General features: G+C 38.6%; 1 pseudogene; it reads left to right on the forward strand.

The window, feature by feature from the left end:
- The first annotated feature begins 448 nt into the window (after positions 1-448).
- LOC132608551 (5S ribosomal RNA) lies at positions 449-569 on the forward strand (annotated as a pseudogene).
- The last annotated feature ends 9,346 nt before the right edge of the window (positions 570-9,915 follow it).

Genomic DNA, 9,915 nt, shown 5'->3' on the forward strand with positions numbered 1-9,915 from the left:
ATGTTAGGCCAGACTAGTAGACAGTGGGAAGACAAGGATGGGGAGTACACTTCACTCTATAGCCCACCAGATCAGGCTAAGGACCGATCGGCTATAGGTATATGAGTTCTTATTGGAATTTCCTATGTGCGTATGTAATTACTTCAGGGTAATACTGAATAGTGATGAGCGGAAATCCTAAAGGGGATCAGTGACTTAAGTATTTGGAGGTAACTGTGATTAAGATGCTTTCGCCACCATTGGGAATCTTGAAAGTTAGGATGAAAAGTAGTTATACATGCAGATTGAAAGTGATTATTGAGGATTTCAAAGGCCAAAATAGCATTTGCTTAGTCGGAAGAGTAAGAGATCCTTTTAATCCTGAGGGAGATGCAATACGAGAATTTATTGGGGCACGTTAGAACTTCAACTGGTTCTAGGTCATGCGATAAAGGTCACGCAGTAGGGTGGATGTGATCGTACCAGCACTAACGCACCGGATCCCATTAGCACTCCAAGGTTAAGCGTGCTGGGGTGAGAGAAATACTAGGATGGGTGACCCCCTGGGAAGTATATATAAATTAAGAGTCCTACAAATTCAGACATAAGAGACAGATGAGAAGCTAGAGTGGCCTAAGGGAAATTGGAGTAGGCGGAGTGGTTAGAAACCCTAAAAGGTTGCGAAGGATGAATCGGACTAGATCGGCAAAGAGAAAAAAAGAGTGCATCACATCTCTAGAATTAGGATGAGTTTGAATAGTATTGGGAAGTACTTTGTAAGCGAGGCGTTAGTAAACATATATATATATATATATATATATATATATATATATATATATATATATATATATATATATATATATATATATATGTATGTATGTATGTATGTTTATGACATCCCCTATGTGGCTGCGCCAATCGGTATATGTGTACCAGCAACCGATGTTGCGGTATACTGAAGGCATCAACCGAACAGGGTAGTGAAGTTCAAGTGACAAATGTTACAAGGTAAGTTGATGTTACTTTCACTACAGCTTAGAGTTGGAAAGCCTTAATGCGATAACATCAGGAAAAGGAAGAAAGTGAATATATAGAAAGTAAAGAGATTAGAATGTCTTGAGAAAAGGGAAAAGTGTAAGAAATGAGGGTGGGTGAAGCTTCCAAGAGAGACGACGGGCAAGGCAAGGGACTAATTTGATAAAAATTCGAAGGTAGGCAAGCAAAGGGGATAAAGGATGGTAGTATGGAATAAAAGACGAATGCGTGGGGTCAAGGAATAGACTTCGATCAGTGGGACTAAAGGATAGTAACCACAACTAGGAATGTGAAGTAAGAGAAAGAATGATCAGGCCTTGCAACGATACTAAGAGATTTCCAGCTCTCGAGAGGTATATAAAGGGATAAATGTGTGGTCATACTGACACGGTTGCCTCGGACATGGAGAAGCTTCCCCAAAAGATGATTTAAGAATAGAAAGGATTTGCACGTTTAAAGGAATATTTCACGAACTTTAGGGTCCATACTATAAGATAACAAGTGGAGAAGGGCGCTCGGGGAGGAAATAACTCAAGGAAGGTTTGAGGATGAAAGCAGGAAAGGTACACTAATGGGCTGGTCAAAAGGAGAGAAAAGAAGAAGAAAGGAAGAAAAGAAAAATTGAGCAATCACCAAGGACAAGTGAGAGGATAATGAACTAACAAAGCTAACCGGGAGATAGTACATCAATGACATAGGATGAGGATAAGGAATACCGAGATTTAATTATAAAGGAAATAGAAGGATGTATGGGAAATATTTATGAGTATGGACTAGCCTTGGCAGCAGGAAGGAGAAGAAAGAAGAGGGTATATTTTGCAAGGAATCCATGACATGAACAAGAAGTGGCAGAATACTGGAAGAACTACAATGCATAGGTGGGACGCAAATAAGTAGTTAAGGAAAATTTCGGATAAGTGAGCTAAGTGAATAAAAGGATTGATAGTGGAAGTGGAAGAGTGTAGCATATTAACTCTCAATGATATATTGTAGACGTAGAGTGAAACCGGAAACTCAGAGTAAGTAGAAATTCAGTGATAATAGTTGTGGAGGAAGACGAGGGATAAAAGAGAAAAGTGTGACCAAACATTCCGTAAAATGTGTTGATGGATTCCAATGTTCCCATTAACCCGTTGATTTGGGAAATGTTCAGTCATAAAAGGTAGGAGTAGAAAGGCCTTAAAGAAGGCAGCGAGAATGGATCTATAATGCATAAGCGCTTTGTTCAAATGCAAAGCCCTTGATTAGCAGAAAGGAAAATAAGTCAAGCTATACGATGAGAGAATTCTGGTATTATAAGAGACCAAAGAAGTTGGAGGATCGTTAACGTTGGCCAATGACTACCGATATTCGGGAGTTACTATTGTATAAGAACACCCTTATAAGGGGGGAAGAGCAGATCTAGTCCTGAAACAAAGTATGGCATTGTCAAAATTCCAAGGAAAGAAAGATGTTAGCTTAAAGAAGCCAAAATTCAGGATGTAGTGGCATATTAAGAATGCATTAAGAGGGAGCAGAAATGAATTAAAGATAAGCATACCACAAAAAAGGTATGAAAAGAAATTATAATGGATCAAGAGAATACTTCATGCGGACGTGAGATATGACACTTCTAGACCAGGAAAATTTGTGTCGCACCTAAATAGGCAGCGACGTATCCTAAAGAGTAATAAAGAGAGTAAGAAAGCTCTGCAAGCTAACTACAAAGAGAATGACGAAATGGATGATGAGTACAAAGGACACTTTGGGTTGCAACGGAAGAAAATCTTGATATTAAAGAAAAAATATGAGAATCTTAACAAAGGGTGTAACGATAAGCAGTGTGGCGATCTCTAAAGAGAGGAAGAACGATGTGGGTGCAGATAGAAAGGCAGCAGCATCACTAACCATGCAGAGCATAAGGGTATGTATTATAGAATTATATGAATCATCTGCGTAAGGTTATGCCCCGCAGATGGGAATGGACACACTGGAAAGCCAAAAAGGAATGACAGCTAACGAAGTGATCACTGGAATGAGGAAGTCAAGGGTAAGTATACCATACCAATGTTGGAAAAGAAGCTGTGGTAAAGTGAGAATTGTCCTAACTTCATAATTATAAGTTATGTTGCAAGAGTTGAGGCAAAGGAATTAAAGGGAGAGTTGACAAGAGCTCGAAGATATTGTGAGCTATAGACCGGTTCGAACTATGATTATTGGTTCATCGCAATATATAATCCTGCTACGAGAAATAATAAAGATGGTGATGGAACATTAGAAACCGTTAAGAGATTGTATTGAGGATATGCTTATAACTGATCATGGAAGGGAATTAAAATGGATGGTTGAAGAAACGTGACCGTTAAGAATAAGCATTTGTCAGTAGCAGAGTACCGCTGAACAAGCAACGGGACATTAGTATAAGAAATTTTATGATGAATCGGAAAGCTTGGCTGATGAATTACGAGGGGATAATCTAGCACGTATCTAAGCTCAACAAGTCCAAGTAGGGATAGCCAAGATAGCATCAGAGGAGTCAACAAATGAAAGTGTTGTATTCGAGCAAGGGAGTTATCCGTTAATAAATAAATGTGGAACGAAAAGGAAAGACGCTTGCAGGACGGCGAGTAGCAGTGGCGTGGCTAGTTAAACCACGGGAATGAAGACAGAATGAGAACGGAATACTAGTTGACTTGTGATCATATACATGAGGATTGAAGACTGTACGACACACAAATGAATTTGATAAGGAGCTAAGAAAGAGCAGGACGAAACTGACCAAATTATAGTATAAGTATATGGTAATCGAACAAAATTCAATGAGGATATTGAGGATCGGCGCACTACAACATTCGAGGACGAATGTTTTTAAGGGGGGGAAGATGTTACACCCTGTATCTTCGAAGAAGCACTTATCCAATTTAAAACGTAAGGACATTGAGTTATGGTTAAGAAAAACCACTTTGGAATGTAAGGAGCAAGCATTATTAAGTATATTTAAGGAGTGAAGGATGTATATAAGGTATACCGGAAGGTTTTATAAGGAAATGAGTGGATGAAATGGAGTAGTACGACTTTGGAGAAAGGATGGGTGAAGTTTGTGTGAAAATTTTGGTCCAACTTGGGGGATGAATATCTCTTAGCATATGAAGTGTTTTGAAGTGAAACAAAACCCTAAAATGAAGTTTGTCGAGTCTATTTTCCAACGCAACAAACCGCTCGTCGATAGGACATCAGAGTAAAGAATTATGGACGTTATAAGTTTGACTGACAAAGCGGAAACGCGTGCTACAGTAATGTTACAGTATCGACTTGCTACAGTACTGCTGCAGTACCCCGACCAATTTAACCCCTATATATAGGATAAAATCCCCCTTTTTCACCAGATTCTACCCAGAAATTTCTAGAAATCAGTAAAGAGAGTGAGGGTATCAAAAACTAGGCAATTTTCAAGTGGCGGAATATTAGTTTAGGTCCGGATAGCGCGTGGTTGTGATTCTAGTCTTATTTTGCGGTGGATTTTAGCGTGGATATTGAGGATATTGCTGTTTTAACAAGAATAAGGTGTGAATCTCTTTCTATTTACGTTAATACCGGTTTATTCTCGGAGACAAAGTCGTTAAATAATTGTATAATAAGTTGGTTAGTTATAGAAGTTGGAAAACAACGTGTGGGCTATTTTATGGCACGTGTTGGTGTTGAAAGTGACTTTGTTAATGTTGGTATTGATGTTGTTGTTGTTGGTTGCTGAATTACGATTTTGGGCTAGGTATATAAATAGAGGAGATGCTGCCGAAATTTTGGCAGATTCTAGAAAGATTTATTTTGAGGCTTAAGATAAGTATATGACAATGGACCTAATTATTCTATGAATTCCCTTGATTGTAGATTTGCGAGTCCGAGAAGTAGAAGTTGAGCGAATAGATAAGCTTCAAGGTATGTTAAGGCTCGTCCCTTTCTTTCAAAGGCATGACTCCTATGATATGATTCCCTAAGTGTTTCCATAAGCTCCTTGATTTCAAAAGCTAGAAGTTTATGACTCTTAAAGTTTCTTATGATGTTAAACATGAGAATGTTTTGATGAGAATTACGTTGAGGATGATTTTATGCTTAAGGCCTCAAGTTATGATTTCAACGGTGACATGAAAATGTTAAGCTATTTCAAGATCTTCTCGATTTATTTCATTATTGTTGATCTCATCTTATAAATTGTTCCCTCAAGGTGAGATAGAGCGATAACTTCTATTTGAACTCTTATGCATGCCATGAGTATAATATATGTATATGGCTACTTTATGACATTACAGAGAGCTCTATTATTTCATTTTGATTATGCACTGTACTCATTTTCATTCTTCATGTACATGTAAGGCACCGTTGACAGGGGGTGATACTATGGCCCTTGTTGTGATGTATATATATATATGGCACAGTTGACAGGGGGTGTGCTATGGCCTTTGTTGTGATATGTATATATATGACACAGTTTCCATGGGGTGTGCTGTGACCTTTGTTGTGATGTGTATATATATATGGCACAGTTGACAGGGGGTGTGCTATGGCCTTTGTTGTGATATGTATATATATGGCACAGTTGACAGGAGGTGCGCTGTGGCCTTTGTTGTGATGTGTATATGTATGGCACAGTTGACAGGGGGTGACGCTGTGGCCTTTGTTATGATGTGTATATATATGGCACAGTTGACAGGGGGTGACGCTGTGGCCTTTGTTGTGATATTTCTATGGATATATGTGTTTCTTTGATATAGCTTTGCTGATGCATTTATTTTGCCCATTCATTGACACGCCTCAAATGTTTTCCAGGATTTTATGTATATGTTGATTTCATGCCTTACATACTCAGTACACTATTCATACTGACCTCCCTTCTTCGGGGGCTGCGTTTTATGCCCGCAGGTACAGACACACAGTTTGGTGATCCTCTGGCTTGGGACTTCTGCCCTGCCGCTAGGAGAGATCCATTGTTCCGGAGCTTGAGTTATTTTGGTACAGATCCTTTTGACGTAGACTTTGCTATACTCTTAGAGGTCTGTAGACATATGTGGGTTGTGTATATACGGTTTGGTCAGCTATATCGATGTAGTTCGTCTTGGATGTCCCAGTGTATAGTGGCAGCCTTGTCGGCTTTCATATTTGTATGTTTTGGATAACTATGACTTCTCAGGAAACAGGTTCTTTCTGATGTATGACATGATGAGTTCACAACATGCTTTTACAGAGTGCCATATTTTTTTCAGTTTCAGTCGGATTATATCTAGCGGGTCGTATACGGGTGCCCAGCTTAGGCACTAGTCATGGCCCATCAGTTTGTGTCATGACACCTTTATCTTATATTTTTACATCTCTTTATCATGTTATTATGTATGCCTTACATACCCAGTACATTGTTCTACTGACGTCCTTTCTTTCTATGAACGCTGTGTTCATGCCCACAGGTAGACAGGGAAGCGGTACAGATTCATAGGAGTCTATCAGCAGCTACATAGGAGCACTCCACTACTCCGGAGGTGACAGTTATTGATGCATTCTTTTGTGTACATATTTGAGTATCATGGGGTCCTGTCCCGTCCTTATGTCTCAGTTCTCCAGTAGAGGCTCGTAAATGCGTATGCGTTGGTAGTAAGTGTCTAATGAATACACCACGGTATCTTTTGTATATCATTTTTGGTAGCCTCGTGGGCTAATGTGTATTTATTTATATATATATATATATATATTTTAGGAGTGTTAATGACCATCTTATGAAGAGTTTTGTCTTGAGAATGATATATGGCCAGGTTGGGTATGATAGATAGCATTGTGAGTGGTGCTCGATGGCCAGCTCCGGGTATCCGTCATGGCCCACTAGTGGGGTCATGACAATGCTGGCCACATCCAAAACACAAATCCATGCCCGAACGATACACCCCTTGGTGTCTCCTATCACATTTTTTGCACATAGGATTTTCAAAACCTCTGTGGCCCACACTGGACTATGACTGATAGTCTGGTGGTCTGAAACTCTAATTCTGGCTGAGCTGACCTTTCTAATAATATCAAGACCTTGGGACTGGTGTACTGGCTACAGAAGGCGTGGGTCCTGATGACCTATTGTCGAAAAACATTCTGCCTCCACATCCCTGAGATCCTCCATGGCTTACATTTCCTATAGACTAAGCTCTTTTGCTAATTTCTCTATCTTTCTCTTCTTGCAATTTCTCATTCTTCTTTCTTAAGTACGTCGTTATTATTCGACTTTCACATCCATGATACAACTGCCCCTCCTCAGGTGACATGCACTTTATTCCACTTTTAATATCAGCCCAAGTCCCATCCATTGCTATCAAAAACTTCACAATTTTACGCCAACGGCAATCATCCTCATTTGGGCCTTGGATTTCTTGCTCTTTGCTTTCGCATTCTTGTACGTATAACATTCGATATAAAGAGAAAGTTTCTTACTGCTCTAAGCTTCATGGAATTATCTAGAGTAGAAAGAACTGAGATAATCTTGAATGTCTTGGTAGTTAACCATTTATATGTGTTGTCGGCACACACGTATAAGGAACCACCACTGGACAAGGTTTGTCACGCCCCGAACTATGGCCTGGGTGTAACACGGAACTCGGTACCTGACTGCATGTGACTGAGTAAACTACATGGCTTGCTGAATCAACATGAGATATGTACTTATGCGGAATGTGATTTCAAAACATGAAAGTAAAAGTAAAACATATGCTATCATAATAATACTGAAAAATACTGTTATCATAATAATACTGAAAAATACTGTTTTAATCATGAGTGCGGAAAATAGTCTGTAAGCATGATAATGCAGCCCACAAGGCTAAACAAAATTGAATACCCAACATGACATACTGACTGGTCTATGTAACCTCTGACATGAGTCTAAAATACTGAACTGATGCAGGGACAAGGCCCCAACATACATGATTCTCTAACATGATAGGACTGTTGAAAGTAAGAACAACGTCCCAAAGTAAATGGGGCTCACCAGCAGCTGATATGGTGTAGTACTAATGAACAGATCCGTCATCCTGAAAATCTATACCTACAACATGGATACCTGAAGTAATCTAAAACTGAAACTGTAACTATAAACTGAATATATACTGTAAACTATAACTGAAGCTGTAAAACAATAAGTTGTAACTGAAACCTGGACAGACCATTATCTGCCTGATCAAGCTGTAAACTAAGTAAAATATTTTAAGTATGTATATATGTGGGAGAGCCTTAGTAAAACCGACATGTAACCACTGCGTGAGCACGTGGAATCTTATCTCTGCCCTATCAACTAAGCCATCTCGTACCTTGTCAGGGTATGAGACATTAACATGACAAGAATGGATCCATAAAATATCCCGTAATGGGAAACATTAAGAAATCATCCTAACTAGGCGGAGCGATCCTTATCCCACGCTAGCGTACGTAGTTTCAGGCTGTCTGAGCCCATGGTTTTCAAAACATAGTTTATAATATAGTTCATAAAATGTATACATAATATAGTTTTCTTGAGACATAGGATTCATGGAGGATTCATGGAATATAGCAATAACAGTTCATGTACATTTTTATGTTACATGCCTGAAGACTCATGGAAATCAATGTATGAGTATTCATGGATTAAGTAATGAGTTCATGATGCTCAGAATGATATACATGAATGAAATGTGAAGTTTTGTTATTTGAACAATAAGAACATTTAAGCTATTCATGAACCAAGGTTTAATATTCATAAGGATAACAAACTCATGGAAACATGAACGAACGTGGTATGGGATAATTATTAACATTCCCACACGTAGAGAGTTAGCCTTTCATACCTTAATGTCGTCCTTTAAGCATACTACAACGTTCGTCACCCCTTTTGACTTTAATTTATAGCAATATATGTCAAAGGGAATCAACATTAGTAATGACACTTATGTCTTGGTCACCTAGGCATTTTATCAAACACTTGGTGGGCATGAAGCTCCAAAACCTTTATTAATTGTGTTTCTTCACCTCACAACCCATCCTCTTGCTTCTAGATGATTTTAAAACCACATATCGATACCATTTACGTCATTCTTCATCACCCAATAGGTAGCCAACACCATTAATCAACAATAAAAAACTAATAACCCAAGCTTACATGCTTTTCTATCAAACCTATTAACTCATATCACATGAACTTAGAGTCTATAATAATCAGTACAAAACTATAATCGATTAAAGGATTAAGGTATTACCTTTTGGACGTTCAACTCTCTTGAATTCGGGTTCCAGGGTTTTACGTCCAAAGCCAAGTCTCAATCAATTATCGTGGATTTAAAGGGTGTAATCCTGTAAATAAAGTATTGGGGAATTGAAAGAAACTTAGAATCATCATTAAAATTTACCTTGAAGGGTTCTTGAGGCTTGGGATGAGTTCTATCTCTAGGTCGTTTTTCATGAACTAGGGTTTAATACTCATAAGGATGACAAATTCATGGAAACATGAATGAGCGTGACGTGGGGAGAATTATTAGCATTCCCACACATAGAGAGTAAGCCTTACATACCTTAATGTCGGCCTTTAAACATACTACAATGTTCGTCACCCCTTTCGATTTTAATCTATAACAATATATGTCAAAGGGAATCAACATTAGTAATGACACTCATGTCTTGGTCGTCTAGGCATTTTATCAAACACTTGGTCGGCATGAAACTCCAAAACCTTTATTAATGGTGTTTCTTCACCTCACAACCCATCCTCTTGCTTCTAGATGATTTTAAAATCTCATATCGATACCATTTACATCATTCTTCATAACCCAATCGGTAGCCAACACCATTAATCAACAATCAAAAACTAACAACCCAAACCTATAATTGTTCATGCTTTTAAACCCATTAACTCATATCACATGAACT

This window comes from Lycium barbarum, chromosome 8 (genome assembly GCF_019175385.1).
Source record: "Lycium barbarum isolate Lr01 chromosome 8, ASM1917538v2, whole genome shotgun sequence".
Classification (NCBI taxonomy): domain Eukaryota; kingdom Viridiplantae; phylum Streptophyta; class Magnoliopsida; order Solanales; family Solanaceae; genus Lycium; species Lycium barbarum.